Source organism: Hylobates moloch, unplaced genomic scaffold (genome assembly GCF_009828535.3).
Source record: "Hylobates moloch isolate HMO894 unplaced genomic scaffold, HMol_V3 SCAFFOLD_4, whole genome shotgun sequence".
Lineage (NCBI taxonomy): Eukaryota > Metazoa > Chordata > Mammalia > Primates > Hylobatidae > Hylobates > Hylobates moloch.
In genome coordinates this window covers 73,225,337-73,248,802 of record NW_026652279.1, presented here as the reverse complement: position 1 = coordinate 73,248,802, position 23,466 = coordinate 73,225,337, and positions in this window count along the sequence as shown.

The window sequence follows — 23,466 nt, the reverse complement described above, 5'->3', positions numbered from 1 at the left end:
ATAGTTTGAATTATAAAATAGAATTTTGGTAATTTAAATTATTTAACACAAACTAATGTAAAGTCTTTGCGAATAAATTAAAAACGTAATTAAATGGGATAGAGTACATTTTGTTTGACAGCAGTTTATATAAAAGATGTGGATTCTAATTGACCCCTAGTTTCTTATGACATAGAGTTTGCTATGCTATTGTCTGCTGATGTCATCATCAGAGCATATTAATACAGAGTATCCTAGTAAAGACAGAATGAGCCTGTGAAGGGTTGGTGATATTTGGAGAATTGCTTCCAGTTATGGGAATTTTAGAGGGTCTCAGTCATATTAGAATGGAATACTTTCACAAGGGGAGAAAAGGATCAAGAGGGATGGGCAAGTCCTAGCATATAGAGGGAGTCTCAGGAAACAGAGATGCTAAATAGGAGAAGGAAAGCTACACTGGGGCAGTTGGGGTGTGAAAAACGTGAAAGCTGGTTTTATATATGTGAAAACATTATGAGACAGGAAATGTATTGACTTTTCCCATATATTTAGATTTTAAAGGGAACATTTTAGCTGAATAAAAAACAAAAAAAGAAATTACCACTGTTTCCAGTCTCGGAGTAGAGCTGATTATTATTTTTTAAAGAAAGCTAGTAGCAAATGCAATTTAAAACATTTCTTTTGTTTGTTTGTTTGTTTGAGACGGAGTCTCACTCTGTCGCCCAGGCTGGAGTGCAGTGGCACCACCTCGGCTCACTGCAAGCCCCGCCTCCCGGGTTCACGCCATTCTCCTGCCTCAGCCTCCCGAGTAGCTGGGACTACAGGCACCCACCACCATGCCTGGCTGATTTTTTGTATTTTCAGTAGAGACAGGGTTTCACCATGAAAACATTTCTTTATTATATTGGTGGAAAACCATTAAAAGTAGTTCAATTCATTTTTCTCAGTAACAGTTCAAATACCCTTTTCTTTAATTTCCAATTACTTACACCTAGCAGCTGCTCTGGAGAGATTCTCTTTATTCTCCCACCATTCTGTTAGGCAATGCTAGCTGTACCTTCTCCCTCTTGTTTCAGCTCTTCATTAGGTAAATGAACTTATTTACTTTCCTCTTAGTTATTCTCGAAGGAATAGGGCAGCCCACGAGTTGATCATGTGAACAAAAAACTTTCTCCATGTGTGCAGTGGGAGGTTATTGCAGGGAATGGGATATGTTTAATAATATTCATACATCATTGTCCATGGTACATGAAAAATATAACTCTTTATAAAAGATATAGGATCTTTATGATAAATTGTACCCTGTGTTATTCCACGTTTTAAGAAAAGTTCTATCTAGAATAACATTTAGTGGCAATACTACAGAAATGACTATTTCTATGCACAGTAAATGATACATTTTCTTCAAACTTTTTCCCCCACAGGAAACAGCATAATTACCATATATATACACATACACACACCTTAAAAATTGAATGAATGCCTTTTACTACATACTTCAAAGCAGAGCTATTGCCATGAAGATGTTATGTTTTTTACGGTTTTAAAAGTGTTAATAAAGGGCATCCATATTGTTCCATTTGTTTGTTTCTAAAACATTATGATTGCATTTGGAATTTTTTTAATGCCATGGTAAACTTAGTTTCTTCTAACATACATTTCAACATAAATATAAGATATAAATTATGATAGTGTTTATTTGGTAACTAGCATAAGCATAGCAAACAAGTTTTTGCTTTGTTTTGTTTTTACATTTTAAATAAGACATTTTGTTGCTTTATGACTTTGGTAAAGACAAGTTACGATTCTAAATTTTTCTGGATAATTCCTTTAACTATGTGGCATATATGTGCCAGAAATCCAAGTATATATGCATGTGTGCATGTATAATGAGGTATTGATTAATTCTATAATTAATATATTGATACTAGCAACTAAAATGGAGCGTCTCATTGCCCCTCTAGTTAGTTGCAACATCTTATCCACTGTATCTGATAGTGATAGCCTCCACCACATGGCAATTTATACAAATATTAATCACAGTGAGTGAAATATATACATGTTCTACAATGGCAATTTTACATGTAAAGATCAGAGACTAGATTATAGATAGAAAGCAAGGAATATATTGCAGGATCTTCAGACTAATATTTAATATATTTGATCCATATGAAATAGTTAAGATAATTTGAAATCTTAAAATATTTTACTTTATTTGGAGAGATATTTTTAGATTAAATATTTATTAATATTTCTCTTTTATTTTTCTCACTTCAGCTAATTAAGTCAGAAACTTAAAAATATATTACATATTTCAAAATACTCTTGAAATCACTTTAGGCGTTTTGGAAATTGTGTGCAACAGACTATTTGAGATAAGTCTAGTAAAATTTAGAGTTTCATTTATTTTTTAAAAATTTATAGTGTATAGCATTCCATACAGTAACTTAGGTAGTAAGGTAAATCCTTAACTCATAGTTTTGAAATACTAAATATATGAAACCACATGAAGTTTTGAAATAATGTTACAATTTCTATCTTTAGGTCTATCTTTTTAATTTAACGTACACTTTTACACACTTTTCTTAGGAAAAGCAAAAATCAAATAAAAGCTGACATGAAGAAACTATTTCAATGTCTCACAAAAATAAAGCATAGTTGGCACTAGTGGGAGGATATATCCCTATTTATAGATCCGCTACAATCATTTAACAAGGAAAATAGATGATAAGCGTTGCCCGATGAAATTTTCCAAAAAGAAAATAGTTTTCCTTAGTGATTAAGCTTATTCTGTCAAATTATGATATCAATGTAATGCAATCTGCTTTAAAAATGTATATCCCGTTCCTCCTACTCTTCTCTAATTTTAAGCAGGTGATTTTCCAACTTTCTAAAATAGCAGATTATTTGATGCATAGCTAATATGACATACAACATTTCATAAGAATTTAACATGTAAATAAAAGTGATTTGTTCATCCAGAATTTACAATTTTAGAGGAAAATTCCAGCTGGTAGTTGGAGAGGAGAGGAAGCTTGTCTAATAAGAACAAACTAAATTCTGAAATATGCAGCATTGCCTTTTCTTGTTCTATCCTCCATAAGTGTTCTAATATAGCCACAGGCAGGACTCAGTGCCTGGCTCAGGGGTCAAAGAAAAATGCAGTGACTGCCTTTCCAAAGTTGCTGTTGCTCAAATTAGTCTGCCTCATGGGGAACCTAAGTACCTTTTTCAGGGTGTCTGCTTGAATTCTAAATTTGTTGATACTTCAGACATAACTTCAATGTAACCAGAGAGAAAAAAATGTAAAGATATTTGAGAAAATTTTTGTGTAATAATTTTTTGTAATAATTTTCATAATTAAAATGTACTTGTAAGATTTCTTAAAATATATAATAATCCCTACCATATTTAAAGATATTATCATTAAAGACAATAAATTGTCTACAAAAGAAAGAAAGAAGTATACTTCATGGGAGACATAAAATTAGAATATTAGGATTTTACACACCTCCTCTGGGGACAAATAATTTATCTTTTGCTTTAAATTTCTCACCAAGCAGAGCAACTTATAGTAAGATAATAGGAAAATACACATGTAACTATGACATACGTGTATCTCAGTTATGTGCATGTGTTCAGGCTGACCCTGCTGTTGTCCATAACCCAGAAACTTTGGTATAGTATTCTTACTTAATTCAAAGAGCCAGACAACAACTCAGGATAGTTTAAGAAAATGTACGTGTAGGGGCTGGGCTAGTCCAAAAGCAATTCAATAGGTGACAAGAAACAGAAATTAAAATCACATTGTGGCCTATCTCAGGGCCATGAAAGTTGAATGCTACACATTTGAGGAATATCAATGAAAGCTGTTTTTGAATGTTTGTAATAGTGTTCCTTCATGATTGAGATTCGATCATCAATTTTGGTTTCCTGCTTCTGGTCATGCTTCCATCTTGGAAATCTTTTTCCCTTGCTGGTATTCTATACAGCTTATCCGTTTCATAACATTTTCTAAATCATTGATTCTGTCATTTTACACTTTGATTTACTCATAGCCCATGACTAAACTATGTTCTCAATCTATCCATCCATTATTGGTAACTGCATGGTTTTTTTTATTTTTATTTATTTTTATTTTCTAATACAGTGTTCCCAAAAGTGAGAATTAAGCCGAGTTAGGAACAGAGGTTTTCTCATTAAAGCTTCCAGTGATGCCTGGAAAGCTTATTGAATGATATTCTCACCTCAGATGTGTACCACAGGTCCAGTTATCTCTAGTTGGGCTTTAGGAGTGAGGAATTTACAGGCAAAATTGGCTTCTAGAGTTACACATCACCAGGCAATACAGTCACATACTCATTGCAAGAGACTGAAGTACGGCAGGCTCACTGGTTACCCTGTTTCTCCTTTCTGAAAGTGGAAGCTTAAAGCTTTTATTCTCTCACTGGACAAAACAAAAAGACGGTATCTGCCTTGGCTTTTTTTTAGAAGTTGTACAATTTTGAAAATAAATTTGCCAAGAGTTAAGCCAATTGCTAAGACTTACCAAAGAAGAGCCTTGGTCCACTCTGCTAATATCAGTAGGAAGGAGTTAAAGAGAGGTTGCTGTGTTCCAAGTTAGAGAATGAGCTGCTCCGAACTGTGGGGAAAAGGAGCATTGAAAATAGTGATTCTGATGATTCTGAGCAATAACAACAACAAAAATAAAAATGTATCCAGAGCTAGTATTGAAAACTTACCTGGCACTCGTGATTCACCTTTGTAAGATCCCAATTATTATTAAGCAGAAAAAGAAAGTATAGTTAAAAAGTAGGAGATTTCATTAGAGTTAGGAAACCACCAGAAAAAAATTGTACACTTCATATTTAATAAAAAATAAATACATTATATAAGCTAATTTTGTTATTTAATGGGATTTAGCCTGATGGAAAGTTTATTAAAAAAAAAAAAAAAATGGCCAGGTGAGGTGGCTCACGCCTGTAATCCCAGCACTTTGGGAGGCTAAGGCGGGCAAATCACGAGGCCAGGAGATCAAGACCATCCTGGCTAACACGGTGAAACCCCGTCTCTACTAAAAATACAAAAAATTAGCCGGGCGTGGTGGCGGACGCCTGTAGTCCCAGCTACTCGGAGAGGCTGAGGCAGGAGAATGGCGTGAACCCGGGAGGCGGAGCTTGCAGTGAGCAGAGATTGCGCCACTGCACTCCAGCCTGGGCGACAGAGCGAGACTCTGTCTCAAAAATAATAATAATAATAAATAAATAAAAATAAAAAGTAATTAGAGACTTGCAGCCCACAGGGGGAGATAAACGATCAAAGAGCCCGATTCGGTTTAGTGGCATAAGACTCCTGTGAGTGCAGAGGGAAAGTACATTGTAAAATCCAGGGCTTCAGAGTAAGGACTGCATTCTGGACAGTGACACCTCCAGTCTCCGACCCCTGTGATTTTCAGAACTCAGGGAGCCAAACACTTACCTGCTTAGCAGGATACAAGGGAATCCTGTGAGGACATGGACTTGCTTAAAATAAAATACATACTGATAATGACATTTGTGGAACAGGTTAAGTCTAGTTCTATGACCCAGGCATGGAAGAATAAGAAAGGTGGTAGGAGAAAGAATTGAAGCTTGAAAATGAAAGAGCCACAATGTAAAAATTAAAGATAAGTTAGAAGATTAAATGTAAGTGAAGGGAATAATGCTGCTGCTATTAACAGCAAAGTCCTGATACTACACAGGGATAAAGAGGCAAGTAGCAAATCAGAAGCAAGTTTACTAGTATTTCAGGTTCATTTTATTTGAAAATATTTTATTTGTGTACAAAATATTCTAGGACCGCCCCAGAATCATGTTTGAAATCTTAAAATAATAGAAAATATTGTGAATTACCTACACAGAGATTGAGAGATTAGCATTTCTATAACTGAAAATAATTTTATTTTATTTTATTTATTTTATTATTATTTTTTGAGACAGTCTCGCTCTGTCGCCCAGGCTGGAGTGCAGTGGCGAGATCTCTGCTCACTGCAAGCTCCGCCTCCTGGGTTCACGCTGTTCTCTTGCCTCAGCCTTTGGAGTAGCTGGGACTACAGGCACCCGCCACCACCGTCGGCTAATTTTTTGTATTTTTTTTTTTTTTTTGTAGAGACAGAGTTTCACCGTGTTAGCCAGGATGGTCTCGATCTCCTGACCTCGTGATCCACCTGTCTTGGCCTTCCAAAGTGCTGGGATTACAGGCGTGAGTCAGTGCCCTTAACCTGAAAATAATTTTAAAAGTCTTAATTGACCATTCTGTACTATATTTCTTTTTCTTTTACTTTAACTGAATTTTAAGTTCTTGGATACATGTGCAGGACATGAGGGTTTGTTACACAGGTAAACTTGTGCCATGGTGATTCATCACCTAGGTATTAAGCCCTTCATGCATTAGCTATTTATCCTGATGCTCTCCCTCCTCCCACACCCCCTAACAGGCCCCAGTGTGTATTGTTCCCCTCCCTGTGTCCACGTGTTCTCATTGTTCAGCTCCCAGTTATAAATGAGGACATGTAGTGTTTGGTTTTCTGTTCCTGCGTTAGTTTGCTGAGGATAATGGCTTCCAGCTCTATCCATCTCCCTGCCAAGGACATGACTTTGTTCCTTTTTATGGCTGCATAGTATTCCATGGCATATATATACAACATTTTCTTTATGTAGTCTACATTGATGGGCATTTGGGTTGATTCCATGTCTTTGCTATCTTAAAAGTGCTGCAAGTGAACATATGCATATGTGCATCTTTATAACAGAATGATTTACATTCCTTTGGGTGTGTATCCAGTAATAGGCTTGCTGGGTCAAATGTTATTTCTGGTTCTAGGCATTTGAGGAATCACTACACTGTCTTCCACAATGGTTGAACTAATTTACATTCCCACCAACAGTGTAAAAGAGTCCTGTTTCTCTGCAGCCTTGCTAACATGTGTTGTTTCTTGACTTTTTAGTAATTGCCATTCTGACTGTCGTGAGATGGTATATCACTGTGGTTTTGATTTGTATTTCTCTAATGATCAGTGATGTTGAGATTGTTTTCATATGTTTGTGGGCCGCATAAATGTCGTCTATTGAGAAGTGTCTGTTCATGTCCTTTGACCTGTTTTTTCCTGTAAATTTGTTTATATTCCTTATAGGTTCTGAATATTAGACCTTTGTCAGATGGATAGAGTGCAAAGTTTTTCTCCTATTATATAGGTTGTCTTTTCACACTGATGAAAATTTCTTTTGCTGTGCAGAAGCTTTTTAGTTTAATTAGATCCCATTTGTCAATTTTTGCTTTGTTGCAATTGCTTTTGATGTTTTTATCATGAAATCTTTGCCCTTGCTATGTCCTGAATGGCATTGTGTAGATTTTCTTCTAGGGTTTTTACAGTTTTGGGTTTTACATTTATGTCTTTAATCTATCTTGAGTTAATTTTTGTATAAGGTCTAAGGAAGGGGTCTAGTTTCAAATTTTGGCTGATGGCTAGCCGGTTCTCCCATCAACATTTATTAAATAGGGAATCCTTTCCCTATTGCTTATTTTGTTAGGTGTGTAGAAGATCAGATGGTAGTAGATGTGCGGTCTTATTTCTGAAATTTTTGTTCTGTTCCATTGGTCTATGTGTTGGTTTTTGTACCAGTACTATGCTGTTTTGGTTAGTGTAGTCTTGTGGTATAGTTTGAAGGTAGTGTGATGCCTCTAGCTTTGTTCTTTTTGCTTAGGAATGCCTTGGCTGTATGGGCTCTTTTTTGGTTCCTCTGTACTATATTTCTAAGATACCACTAAATTTATATTAATACACCTGTACTCTTGGTCCTTCTATGTTTTCTGTTCAATTAGCCCTAATAAAGAAATACAAATTTTTAATAGATATTGAGTCTATTACATTCAATCTTGAAAGCCCCTCCCCCAGCTTCCATCTATGCAGTGTAAACTGTGTTTTACATGTGTCAAGAACCACAACAAGTTTAAGAGGGTAGAGAGAAGGATGAGAAAGAATTTAAGTTGCAAATACATACTTCACCTGTAAGTAATTTTGTGTATCATTAATCACTTATTATATGTCAATACATATGATCAAATATACATTAAAAGAAAATATAAAATAGGGTTTAAGACACCACTTGGTCTGGTGTCTGCTTTCAAATCCTGACTCTGTTTCTATCTTGAGGGAGATATTTGTCCTTCTAGCATGTTTTGTCTTTAAAAGGTGATAATAATGGAGACTATTTCATAGTGATTTTATGAAGATTAAATAAATAATGTTTGTAATGCTCTTAGAATGAGGTTTATGACATAGTACTATGTGTTTTTTCAGGAAATATGTACTTTAAAATTAAATATATGCAAATTAAAACATAAAATATGTATTAAAATGGACAGAATAATTTTCACATACAATACCAAGAAGCCATGTGTGCATATAAATTTTCTTCTATATATAAAATATGACATTTCTTTGTTAATAATAATCAGATAATAAAGTTTAAATAGCCCAGATAGTTTTCCTGATTTTTATGTTCGTAATTATTTGAAATTATTCTACACTAAAATGTACGATAAAAAAGGAAAGTTAATTTTTATAGTTTGTTAATATTTATTATTAGTTATAGGGTATTTACATGTACTTTGCAGTATGTTATAAATCTATAACTTATAGGACTTAGAAGTCAAATTTTGTGCTTTATAATTGTAAATACTATATAATACAATAAATAAACAACAACTTTCCTTCTTTAACTGTCATTTATGATATTTATAAATGAGACTAAAATTTAATTTGGGTCATTACTTTTCCTAAAACTTGTATATTAGCTAAAAGTCATTATAATATTCCAATTACTTTCCCTCTTTATCTTGTTTCAATTTAAATAATTTTCAAATTATGTATTTTGGTGTAATTAGAGTCTCCACGTACATTTTAATCATTCCAGTCATGCATAAAAATTTTAAAAATTATGTTGACTTGTAATGATCTGTGAATTCTCATATTCCAAAACTCTATCTTACATGTTTCCCATTATTATTTATGATAAACAATAATTAAGAAGAAAAATGTCTTTATTGTATATCCATAAATGCAAAGCACATATGAGACAAAATACAAAAGAATATATATTAGTAAAATTGTTACCTATCTGAATACTTTCAGATATTCATAAAAGGAGATTATTTTGTGCATGGTAATAATTAAATACCTGTATTAGTATAAAACTTCCAAGAATATGTATTTTTTTAATCGGAAAGGCTATTTCACATTGTTTTTACCTCCATTTGTAGGGAGCTCATTTTGAAATCTTAAGTATAGTAATATTCACATTGTTAAATTTATGTATTTAACTCATAAAAATGATTGAAAACATCCTCTGCCAAATATTTAAGGTCTCTACACTCACTTCAATCACATAGTAGGAAAGAATATTTACATTTGAATGAAATAAAGTTCAGAATATGCTCATGTAGTTTTGAAAATCATTGCAGCATTTATTTCTTATCCTCCTCTTTTTTCATTGTCAGGTACCTGAGGTAACTGGCAAATACAGGGCTGAATACAGAACTCAAACCTAACTATGTCGCTTAATGTTAGAGTCATAGTAGATTCAAATTATCACCAAAAATCATGTTAAGTCTTCCAATTATATTATCTGTGACTCTGCCACCATGGAACGCTTAGCTAGCACCCCCTAATTATTTGGGTCGAGACTTACAGTACTCTCTCTGCTTTGCCTAAAATCAACAGAAAATCAGCTTTCCTCTCTTTGGAACTCCCAGAACACTTGATTCAAATCTCTATTGTGTGGTATTATGTACAGTCACACTCCTTATAATGACATGTAAGTCAATAATGCATAGCGTATATGATAGGGGTCTTAGAACATTATAATGAAGCTGAAAAACTTCTTTCACTTAGTAAGATTGTACCCATTGTAATGCTGTAAGGCAAGGCATTACTCCCATATTTCTGGTGACCCTGGTGTAAGCAAACCTACAGCACTGCAAGTTGTAAGAAAGTAACACACAGGCGATTATATAAGCTATATAGTACCAGATAATAATAATAAATGAGTATATTACTGGTAGATGTATTTACTGTAATATAGTAAAAACTGCCATTATTTTACAGTGTATTCCTTCTACTTTTGAGGGAAAAAAAAACTGTAAAATAGCCTCAGGTAGGCCCTTTAGGAGGTATTCCAGAAGAAGGCATTGTTTTCACGGAAGATGACAGTTCCATGCATGTTATCGGCCTGAAGATCTTTCAGTGGGGCAAGATGTGGACGTGTAAAACAGTGATATTGATGATCGTGACCCTGTGCAGGCCCAGGCTAACACATAGGTTTGCCCCTTAGTTTGAAACAAAAAAGTGTAAAAAGTAAAAAGAAAAAAGTTAATAGAATAGGATATAGAAAAATGAAATATTTTTGTACAACTGTCCAGTTGTTTGTGTTTTAAGCTAAGTGTTATTATGAAAGAGTTAATAAGTGTAAAAAGTGTAAAAGTCTACAAGGTAAAAATGTTACAGTAAACTAAGGTTAATTTAGCAATAAAAAATTAATACATTACATCTAGCCAAAGGTTATAGTGTTTATAAAATCAACAATAGTGTAATGTCCTAGGTTTTCACATTCACTTGCCACTTACTGACTCACCCAGAACAACTTCCAGTCCTGAAAGCTTCTTTGGGGTAAGTGCTCTATGCAGATGTACAATTTTTCATCTTTTATACTGTAGTGTTACTGTACCTTTCTGTGTTTAGAGATGTTTAGATATATTAATACAATTGTGTTATAATTGCTTGCAGTATCTAGTACAGTAACATGCGGTACAGGTTTGTATCCTAGGAGCAATAGGTTATACCACATAGCCTAAGTGTGTGGTAGGTTTTGCCATGTTTGCAAAAGGACAAAATCACCTAACCACGCATTTCTCACAATATATTCCTATCATTAAGTGACACATGACTGTATTTTGGCCACCTTCACTAGATTGTAAGCTCTTAGTTGGGCATAGATGCATGAATTATTTATTTTTATGGTTATAGCAGTTATCACAACTCCTGTTATGTAACAAGCGCTTGATAATTTTAGTTAAATAAATACACTAATCAAGACAATTTACATCAGTACTACCTTTTACATTGACATATGTAATTGGCTATGAGACTGCTTTAATGTACACAGGGAAAATCTAAGTATTTGAGCAATGGAGTCTAAATTAATTTATTTGGAAAGGTATATTATCTATATTACAATATGAATCAAAATCTTATATGGTGACAAAGCATAAAGGAATTTTCTGTAGAAGTTGGCTTAAGGATAAGGACGATTATTTTCAAGAGAGAAGCTAAAATATGCTTAATATAGTCTGTCCTAAAAGAAACCGTGTAAAGATAAACAAACAAGTATAAAGCCCCAACCACTTACAATCCCTCTTAAAATATTTACTTAAATTCTTATCAATGATTAAAAATCAACAACAAAAGGGAGATCACTGTAGTATACCTTTTGCCAATAGCATTATCAAACATAATTACATAAAAATGTGAACTATCAAAGATAACACTTTTCATTTCCTGCATAAAGTGTCTATACATGGCTAGTTACATAAAGTATCTTTTGCCTTTAGGCTAAAATGATACTGGATTGTTATGAGACAATATAAAGTACAATATTATCGAGATACCAGATTCATGCTTCAGGAAGATTTCTGTTATGTCATTTATAAATCTTGAATACAAAGATAACTTCACTTAATTCATCAACCTTGTTATAGGTCACCATGGCCTAAGGAGAAAGTGAGCTGTACTGTTAAGAAAGAATCCTGAACCCACCATTTACTAGGTGTGTAACTTTAGGCAATACATTAAACCTCTTTGTCTCATTTTAGCTTTCCTCTTTAAAAGAAAAATGCTGATAAATACAGTGTCATTATGAAGAGAAAATGAAATAGGATAAAACTAGCACATGTGTCTCTATGGCACATTGCCCAACTTAAGTAAGTTTCAGTAAACAAAATCCAAATTTAAACAATTTTGTGTTAAAATCATGTCTTATTACAACCTCCACTATTTGCATCATTGTTCATTTTCAGAGAACATAGTTGTATGGGTTTATACTTGCATGCTGAGGAATCAGTAATGATTTGGGCAATGTATTGAGGGAGTCCCAAAATGTTATTAGTCACTTTACCATCATCATGTACACCCCCAAAGCCCCCCAAATATCTTTATAATCTATATTTTTCTTTAAATATTCATCTATCTATAATGCTGTCATATCGCCTTTGGAATCCTCTAGCCTACTGATGTTATGACATAGTTCCTCAAAGATGGCACTAAGCATACAATGCAACAGTTGGGACTAGAGCATTTCTAATTCTTATGACAGTTGCTTTGTCATCTGGTCTTCTGGTATCTGTAAGAGTTTTGAAAATTTGAAACCACGACCTTTATATCAAGCCACAAATGTTTTTCTCAAATACTTTCTTGATTTTGAGCCTTATGCAAGTTTATTTTTAACCTTAAAATGGGGAACAAATAAAGTTCATCTTTCTGTCACCTAAGAAAGCAAGTGTTGCTATGTAAATTGATAGCATGAGCATCATTGAAAACATGTAACAAAATACATAGGATGGCATTGATTTTTATATTAAGAAAGCAAAGTAGAAACTTTAGTTATTTATTCATTGTTGCACATCTGATAGACTCATCTGTTATCTATTTGTCAAAACTTCCAACCCTTTCTCAGGTATTTGTTTTTTGACAATAGATCACAAACTTTCTTTCCATCCCCTGCCTTCCCAAAATGGATGATTCTATATTAATGTCCCATCCAACACCATGACTTTGATTTCCAAACCTCTTGCCCTCTCCACTGTTAATGAACTTTTCCAATTCATGTCTAACGCTAGCCATCAGATTTATACTCTGAGATATTGTCACTGCTTAATCTCCAAAATGACTAACTCAAGCATCCCTTCTCTTGTCACAATCTTCTCAATGAAAATTTTTCTATTGGCTCTAGGAAAAGTAAGCTAATTTCATTTCATTTTCATTTCAATAGCCTGGTAATCTGATAAATATTATGGAAATTATGTTTTGCTACTTATGGGGTTTATTTTTTAATTTATTTAAAAAACCAAGCCTGAACAGTATACATGCAAACCTTATACTTAATTAAATAATGGAGTTAACAAAATATTCCTAATTATAATCACAAGTTTTTCATCAAAAATAAAAGAAAACTATGCACATATAACCAAAGTTTTGAAAATGGCCACATGCCAGTAATTAATCAGTCTTTATAGTTAGTTTTTGAATTTAAGATATGTTTTATGCTATAAACCATGATACTAACTTTGTGAATTATCCGTCAAAAATCTTTAAATAAAAAATGTATAACCATATGGCAAAAACCAATCTAATCTTATCATGTGAATATATAATATTTTCCGTCTGTTACATTTTCATGTATAATAAATATGCATTCTTTTATGCTATAGTGTATCTCATTCATGAGAATTTGCTTGACAAATGTGATTCAATCTGCATTAGGAAGAATTCGAAGCTTCCTTCATTATGATTGAATGTTTTAATATATGTTTCTCATAATCCTGCAATCACTTACCAAAGCTGTTCTCTATATGTACAATCTTTGGATGAATATAGTTCAAGTAATAATTCATGGGGCCCAATGTTTAAATCTGATTGGTACAATAAACAGGAATACCATCCATTATAGAGTAACAGAATTTTATCCCAATAATTTCATTTGAAATAATTTGTATTCTACGTTTACTTGTTTTGTTTTTATGTAAAATTTTGTTCTACACCAAATCTTATTAGATTTTAGTTCACAGCTACATAAGTTATCCTTATTTCCATATCACTCAGAAGTGCGTTGTTAGTGTCTTCTGCTTTTTTTGGTTTGTTTGTCTGTTGGCTTCTTTGCCTTTTAGGTTATATTTTTTAATAAAAAAGACATGCAAGTTGCCAAAAACTCAATAATTTAATTTGCTTCTAGTAAAGGGGAGCAGACCTGCCCCCAATTCAGTGTAAATAACCATTTTAAACTTTTTGGTAAGGAATTTCTGATGATTATATCCATTCATCTATATTTTGGTTATACTACCCATTATTTTTTTAAATTTAGCAGCTATAAACATTATCTATTAACTCTCTCTGCAAAAGATGGTAATCAGCTATCCCTATGAACTTCATCCTCTTCTTTTCTGCCTTTCATTTTTATAAAGTTAGTCTTTTATTTTATACGGAAATCCTCTTCCTTGAAAATTTTTGAAACTCAATATGATGCTTAACAATTTATCTGTAATGTAATCATTTATTTGGATGTTAAGGCATTGACACATTTTTCTGTAGTAATTGCTAAATATTATTTAAGGAAAATTTCAAAGGTTTTAATTTGGCCTCTGAGAGCTTCCAGTTCTTAAACTCTTATAGTGATAGTAGTAAAAACATCATCAGAATTTATATTTCCTACATATTGAATGTCTATAAGCTATAGATTTGTGCTTAATTCTAATGTTATAAAACTTATAACTATAGATTTTTTAGGTTAGAATCACTTCCTAAAAGCACAATACAACATCTGATGAGCAATTACTATTTAATGTGATTCTACTTTATTGAAAATAACTTTCACATCCCAAAATATTAACTTTGTAGTTGCAGTTTAGTGGAGTTTGTTTTTCATGTTATGTGTCAATAAAGCTATCTAAATTATAAACTAGTAAAAGTTTTATAAAATGGTCTTGCCAAACAATTCTCTTTACCTAGCTTACCAAATAAAATCTTATTCTCATATTCTCCAAACTTTCTACTAGCTTACCAAATAAATTATTATTCTCGTATTTTCTGAATTTTCTCTATCTTCGTCTCATCTGATTCATTATGTTTGGCAAACTGGTAAATGGTTGTGGTGGGAGAAGCAGACACTTTGTAATCCTGTCTTTACTAGTAAAATTCATTTTTCTAAAGTCAATGTTCAGAAATATAATTGATTGTATATCAAATATTTTATTTCTCCGTCTTTCTGTATATCCCTCTCTCTGCCTCCTTCTCCCTCAGTCTCACTCTATGTTTTTTCTTTGTAAATGTTCAGAATACATTTAGTACCATACATCAGCAGTGTTTTGGAGTTTTATTTGTTGGCCCTTGAACCAACAAATTTATACTTTATTCCAAACCACTATTTGAAACATGGAAACATATTATAAATTACTTATTTACTTATTTTTGCAATAGAAATTAACTCCAAAATAATATAGCTGAAGCCCTACTGGAAGACAGGGTTTTGCCAGCAGCTTTATTTTAAAAGTTAGATGGTGTTTCTTTTCTTTTCTTTTCTTTTCTTTTCTTTTCTTTTCTTTTCTTTTCTTTTCTTTTCTTTTACACAGCATGACCAGAGCTTTCAAATGCATTTTGCTCCTGGCAATGCCAACTTTTACCCATCACTTCTGATTAAAAATCTTGTGTCCCTTGTGTGTGTGTGTGTGTGTGTGTGTGTGTGTGTGTGTGTTTATGCACACTTTACTGGAAAAGTAGAGAAAGATGTTTCCTACTTATATTTTGTTTAATAATTTCTCTTTTCTGAATATTTTTTTCTGGAAATTCCAGAGACTTTGAAACTTAGATAAATAAACTTTTCATTTATTTTATCTATTTCAGTAAATGTATTTCAGATGTGCATTATTCTTTTCTGGTTTTAATAATTAAATGAGTGCATGCTTCATAATAAATGCCTTTACTCACTAATAGCAATATGTGAATTTGTGCTTTAGAATACATTTTGTTTTATAGAAAATTATGACTTTTCTCACCATTGTACTAATGAAAAGCTAACACACATTAAACAAGGGAAAGGTTATTCTATTGCATATTTTTTACTTTAAATTATTTCTGAATGCATTTCTAATTTTAAATATCTCCCACTGTTTGAGAACATTGCAAACCATTTTAAGCAGGAGAAATGTTAGTAAAATGAATGATATGTTATTTCATCAAGCTTAAATATTTTGCTTAAACAAAATATTTAAAGCCTTGGTAAATGTAATCATGGATAAACATAAATTTCAATGGAAGATGGCCCACAGGAACTAATTTTAAGAAGTAAAATGTAAGTCTTTAATTCCTTTATTGCAATTCAAAAGACTTTCATTCTGCTTATAATTAAGCTTCATTTTACTGTAAACACTTTTATTATCTCAGTGCTCCAGGTAGTCAACAGGGTTTAGAATCTCTATTTACTGCCAAGCAAAATAAAAATTATAAGCTTTTAGCATTATACATTAAAGAAACACATGAAGTTTATCTGTTGAGATGGCTGATATTAGCAACTGAGATTCTCTGATAAATGCCATAATATAGAAACTATTTTAATTTTTAAAATTTTTACATATGTCTCTTTGGGTGTCATTTTGGATCTGTTTGGAAAACGGAGGAGAAGAAACCTCGATTAAACACATCCTTATTTCCTGTTCACTGATTTACTATATCATCCATCAAATTTTGTCATCAGGCATCTAAAACAACATGCAAAAAACCAAGGCATATGCTTTCTAAGTTAAAAAAAAATAGCAATCTATTATTATTTTTTAAAATCCATAGCAGAAAGTTGAGTAGGGGGATGTGAGTTAGGTAAGGACACATTTGATGAAGAAAGTTCTCTTAAAGCAAGCAGCACTGTTTCCATTCCCCATTACGAAGATTTGAAATGTACGTCAGACCCACTCTTTTTTGCTCTGATTTATGTGACTTACTTGATAGATAGCTCCCAGTCAAATTGAGATATATCAGTCAGAATGATTTTTGACAAATCAGTACCAATATAAAATGGATTTCTTATTTATAACATAGAATTGTGTAAAAGATGAATTTTTAAAACAATCATATAATTTTTATGATAATATATCAATGTTACTAGAAATGACAACGTTCATTTCACACGGTAAGTTTTGTTAAAAGAAGAAAATAGAGTATAAATTGATTTTGTCTGTTTGCAAAATCACGTTCTTTAAAATGGTTAAATCTAAATACTTTTGGGGTAAAGGACTGATAGTACTCTTAATATGGACTACTGTCTTTAGAAAATTACCCCTCACCTATCCTACTCTAACACTGTGGTGGAATTTACGTTCAAAAATGCAAAATAAGATTTATATGATACTTTATGCTATAGACTGAATGTTTGTGACCCCCCAAATTTATACGTTGAAATCTATCCCCAGTATGATAGTATTTGGAGGTAGGGTCTTGGGAGATTATTTGGTTCTCAGAATGAAGTGTTTGTGAAAGCTACTAGCACCCTTACAAAAGAGACCCCAGAGAGAACCTCACCCATTCTACCATGTGAGGACACAGCAAAAAATGTGCCGTTAAAAACCAGAAAGCGAGCCCTCACCAGATAACAAATCTGACAGTGCCTTGATTTTGAACTTTCCGTCTCCAGAACCGTGAGAAATAAATTTCTGCTGTTTATAAGCCACACAGTCTACTGTGTTTTGGTTATAGCACCCCAGACTAAGACACAGAACATGCTAAATTCACCAGAAAAAGCATCTCTGGGATTAATTCTTCACCAGGCTGTTAGAAAATAGAATCCATATGTGCCAAGAAAATTGTCTCTTGATCTAAGCAAAGCTCTTCACTGTTTTTCTTCACAAGAATATTAGTCTATCAAATCTAAGATATCATCCAATAAAAATGCACGATGAATCCATATATTAAAATGTGAATGAATATGCATCTAAGGAATAGTGAAATATAATAGAAAGGGAGCTAATACAAGACTACACCCTTAGGACAAACAAACAGCAGTATTAACAACAAAAGAATTTGGTTTACTTAATGTGGTCAAATAACTACAAAAAAACAAGTCAGTGGCAGCTTGTATTCAAGCAGTGCATTTCTCATAAATAAATTGTACTCTTCCCTCAACACTTATACTATCCACGTAACTGTGTTTTAAAAAAGGGTGTGATAGTTTTCAATGCAAAGTGAAAATATATCTCCTGAATATCCTTTTTTTTTTTGAGATGGAATTTCACTCTTGTTGCCCAGGCTGGAGTGCAATGGCGTGATCTTGGCTCACTGCAACCTCTGCCTCCTTGGTTCAAGCGATTATCCTGCCTCAGGCTGCCAAGTAGCTGAGACTACAGGCACCTGCCACCATGCCCAGCTGGTCCTTTTTTTTCTTTTTCTTTTTTTTTTTTTTTGTATTTTTATTAAAGACGGGGTTTCACCATGCTGGTGAGGCTGGTCCTGAACTCCTGACCTCAGGTGATCCACCTGCCTTGGCCTCCCAAAGTGGTGGGATTACAGGCGTGAGCCACAGCGCCCAGCCTCTCCTGAATATTTTTGACAATGAAATGTTTAAAAACGTATTTTAATGAGCAAACCCGTAGTATTACTATTAATAATAAACATAACAATGTCAAAAATACACATTGCATAATTCCATTTCCAACGTAAGAAAATCCATAGAAACGAAAAGCAGATTAATGGTTTCCCAGGGTTTGGTGGAGGAGAGAATGAGGAATGATTGGCTTCTTAAGGGGAATGTTTCCTTTTGGCATAATGAAGATTTCTGGAACTAGACAATGGTGATGGTTGAATAACATTGCAAATGTACTACATGATACTGACAAAAAATTGTTATGTGTATTTTACCATAAAATGCATTAAATTAAAAATGGGGTGGGAGGATTTTTCCTTTAAACTATTTTTTTCTCATGGTATATGTGGGATTCAACTTACCTATTATATTTTAGTTGTTTCTTGCTAAAAGAGATTGTATGGTCAAATAATATTAGAACAATATTAATTAAATAAATTGAATGAGATTTTAGCTTAAAATAATAATTACAAACAAAAAACTTGGGTGTGCCATCACCTTCCCATAGTTACAGATTTACTTAATTTCCCCCAAAAATGATTTATTGCTTGATAATAAATTGTAGCATATAAAATGTATCATAACTTTTTAGATTGCTACCAAAATGTAACTCTTTCATCTATACACGTAATAATTTTGATTTCTATGTTATGATATTTGTGTTAAGGACTGAAAGATCAAATTATCATTAATAGACTACTTTGGGGATAACCATATGTATATGGTCTACGTCTTTTTGGCTGAGTCTTCTACAATACCAAAAGGAATAGAATTTTATTCTGGAATTCAATACTGGCATTATCCCTTTAAGTTATCTGCAAAATAATTGTTTAGTTTCTTTTGTTTTCTTTTTAGGTGTGTCACCAGTTCTGTGACAATCTCAACACAATCACAGAAGAGGCACAGTGGATGGCTGTCATTTATGTCAACCTCCAGCTAAACCTTGGCTTTAAGTTTTGTTTAACATTCGCAACAAAAGTTGACCCAGCATACTATGAAAACAGTCTTTTCTCTCATGTTCTTCAGGGTATACTGTATTCCTTCTTCCTGAAAACCCCTCCACAGATGCTCCAAAAAGCATATGTTCTGTTTCTTCTATCAATATTTTTGGATCATCCTTCAATCTTCATAAATGTATTTTAATCTTACCTCCAGTGGCATCTTTCACTTAATTTTTTCATTTTTATGGGTTAAGATATGTCTGGATTTTCAAAAACAGTTTTTACATTTGAAAAATTTATGAATACCAAAATGTATATTCTTCCTATAACATTAGTCCCCCAGTTTTTTGCTATAATATAATTATGTTTTTAATGTTTATAAGACTGAGATTATGTGATCATGGTCCAAAATAAAAATTGTCTTATGTAAAGGTCATTATCCCACATATTACAAGAAAGAAACTCAGTTTAGATAGAGAATTGTATATATTAAGCTGCTCCGTAGATTGTAACCAATTGATATGACTGTATCAGAGTTCTAGAAAACACCAGTTAAGAAAAATTTGCCATGATTTAGCATAAATATTTTATGTGAAATCACCATATAATCATTTATAAATAAATGACAGACTCTCTTTCCTGTTCAATTTTTATATTTTACTACAGAAATTGCTAGAGATTTCTCAAGAAGGCCTGTATAATAGCAGTCAAGTCCCAGATGGCCTGGAGGTCTACTTAAAACAGAATGTTTCTGAGTATTTCTCAGGAGTAAATCTAACTTATTTACTGATTCTATTATTCAGTGACAAATATTTAGTATTTATTAAGAACACTTATGATACCAGCATACACATAACAGGTTCTCTCTGGTCCACAATTGATAGTGCCTTAATTGTTCTGTTTTAAAACCTCCCATTTTCTGTAGAAATTCCAGAAGGAAGATAAATGGGTGAGGAAGACTTGGTTCATCACCTGTGAAATCCTTTCAAAATAGACAGTTGTAATTATGGAAATAAATGCAAACCTATAATTTCTTGTTCACATATCATTTTGGAAGTGTGGATTTAGGCCAAATCATGGCAAATTTTTCTTAATTGGTGTTTTCTAGAGCTCTGATATAGTCATATCACATTGGTTACCACCTACAGAGCAGCTTAATATAACAATTCTCTATCTAAACTGAGTTTCTTTCTTGTAATATGTGGGATAATGACCTTTACATAAGACAGTTTTTATTTTGGACCATGATCACATAATCTCAATCTTGTAAAGTTACCATTAAAAAACATAATTATATTATAGCAAAAAACTAGGAGACTAATACTAGATGAAGAATATACATTTTTGGTATTCATAAATTTTTCAAATGTAAAAACTTTTTGAAAATCCAGAAATATCTTAACCCATAAAAATGAAAAAATTAGGTGAAAGATGCCACTGGAGGAAAGATTTAAATACATTTATGAAGGTTGAAGGATGATCCAGAAATATTGATAGAAGAAACAGAACATATGCTTTTTGGAGCATCTGCAGAGGGGTTTTCAGGAAGAAGGAATAAAGTATACCCTGAAGAACATGAGAGAAAAATCTGTTTTCATAGTATGTTGGGTCAACTTTTGTTGCGAATATTAAATAAAACTTAAAGCCGAGGTTTAGCTGGAGGTTGACATAAATGGCAGCCATCCACTGTGCTTCTCCTGTGGTTGTGTTCCGAGTATCACAGAACCAGTAACACAATTAAAAAGAAAACAAAAGAAACTAAACAATTATTTTGCAGATAATTTAAAGGGATAATGCCCATATTGAATTCCGGAATAAAATTCTATTCCTTTTAGTATTTGTAGAAGCCTCAGCCAAAAAGACATATACATATGGTTATCCCAAAAGTAGTCTATTAATGATAAGACTTTCAAGGAAACAGCTTTCCTGTCGCTTGCCTGATATTTGAAGAAAGCAATAGCATGGAAGATAAAGGCCAGGTTATACAAACAGAAAAAAACAAAAAGAAAGAACAAACAGGCAAGCAAACAAACAAACAAAAGCAACAACAAAACCCAACCAAACAAGCAAATTACAAGAAGAAAGAGATAACTTGAGGAACAGAGAAAACAAGAAATTTGAAGCAAAAATTACAGAAATCATTGAGGGGATAACATTTCAATTAATCAAAGAGAAGAGGCTAATTCAAATGTGAAAATTAATAGAATTAAGGAAAAGAAATCTGAAGAACATAACTGCTAGATGACAGAGATAGGTAAAATAGCAGTGCTGAAAGATGGAGTTCACAATTCCATTAGCTCTCAGACTGCACTAGACATCCAGAAAGAAAATATACAGATAGGAAAAGAGAAAGAGAATATTTTCAGTCCAAATGGTCCACCATGGATGGAATAGAATAAATAAAATTTTAGTGATCCTGAGCACATCATTATGAAATTTAAAAAATATATACAACATCTTTATTGAGATAAAATTAACATGCCATACAATTCACCCATTTAATTGTTTTTAGTATATTTACAGACCTAGGCAATCACCCTACGATCAATTTTAGAACATTCTATCGCCTTAAAAGGAAGCCTCATAGCCATAACAGTTACTCTCTGTTTTACCCAATTCCACAGCCCTAAGCACGCACTACTCTTCCTTCCTTCCTTCCTTCCTTCCTTCCTTCCTTCCTTCCTTCCTTCCTTCCCTCCTTCCTTCCTTCCTTCTCATTTTCTTTCTTTCCTTCCTTTTCTTTCTTTCTTTCTTTCTTTCTTTCTTTCTTTCTTTCCTTTCTTTTTCTTTCTTTCTTCTTTCCTTCCTTCCTTCATTTTCCTTCCTTCCTTCTTTTCTTTCTTTCCTTCTTTCTTTCATTCTTCCTTCCATCCCTCCATCCCCTCCCCTCCCCTTCCCTCCCCTACCTGCCCTCCCTCCCTCCCTCCCTTCCTTCCTTCTCTTTCTTTTTCTTTCTTTCTTTCTCTCTCTCTTTCTTTTTTCTTTCTTTCTTTTTTTCTTTCTTTCGTCCTTTCCTTCTTTCTTTTCTTCTCACACCACATTTCTGTATACTCTTCTATTGTCTCTATACATTCCAAATAAAGGAAGTCATACACTGTGTGGTCTTTTGTGACTGGCTTTCTCCACTTAGCATATTTTTAAAGTTTATTCATGTGATGACATGTTGATATATGTTACTTCATTCCTTTTCTGTCTAATTAATATTACATGTATGTTTACACCACATTTTATTTATTGATTTGTCAGCTTGATGAATATTTGTGTGATTTCCACTTTCCAACTACTGTGGGTAACACAGCTATAAAGATTCATGTATAAGAGTTTGTGTGTGTGTTTTTGTGTGTGGCTGTGTGTTTTCATTTTTCCTGAATGTGTCCATACTGTAACCGCCCAACGGGTTCACCTTGCCAGCTTCGTAGACAAAGCCGATTTATCAGGACAGGGGAATTGCAGTAGATAAAGACTTAAATTCACACAGAGCTGGCTGTACAGGAAACTGGAGTTTTATTATTACTCAAATCAGTCTCCCAAAGAATTTGGGGACCGGAGTTTTTAAAGATAATTTGGTGGGTAGGGGGCCAGTGAACTGGGAATTTTGATTGATCAGGTTGGAGATGAATTATAGGGAGTTGAAGCTGTCCTCTTGTCCTGAGTCAGTTCCTGGATGAAGTCCACAAGACCACATGAGCCAGTTTATAGATCTGGGTGGTGCTAACTTATCCACTGAGTGCATGGTCTATAAAATATGTCACACAGTGATCTTAGGTTTTATAGTAGTGATATTATCCCCAGGAGCACTCTGGAGAGGTTTAGAATATTGTAGCCTCCAGCTGCATGACTCCTCAACCATAATTTCTCATCTTGTGACTAATTTGTTAGTCTTGGAAAGGCAGTCTAGTCCCCGGCAAGAAGGGGGTTTGTTTTGGGAAAGGACTGTTAGAGTCTTTGTTTCAAACTATAGACTATAAACTAAGTCCCTCCTAAAGTTACTTCGGCCTATGCACAGGAATGAACAATGACAGCTTGGAAGTTAGAAGCAACATGGAATTTGTTAGGTCAGATCTTTTTTACTGTCTCAATTAAAATTTGTACAATGGCGGTTTCAATAGCAATAC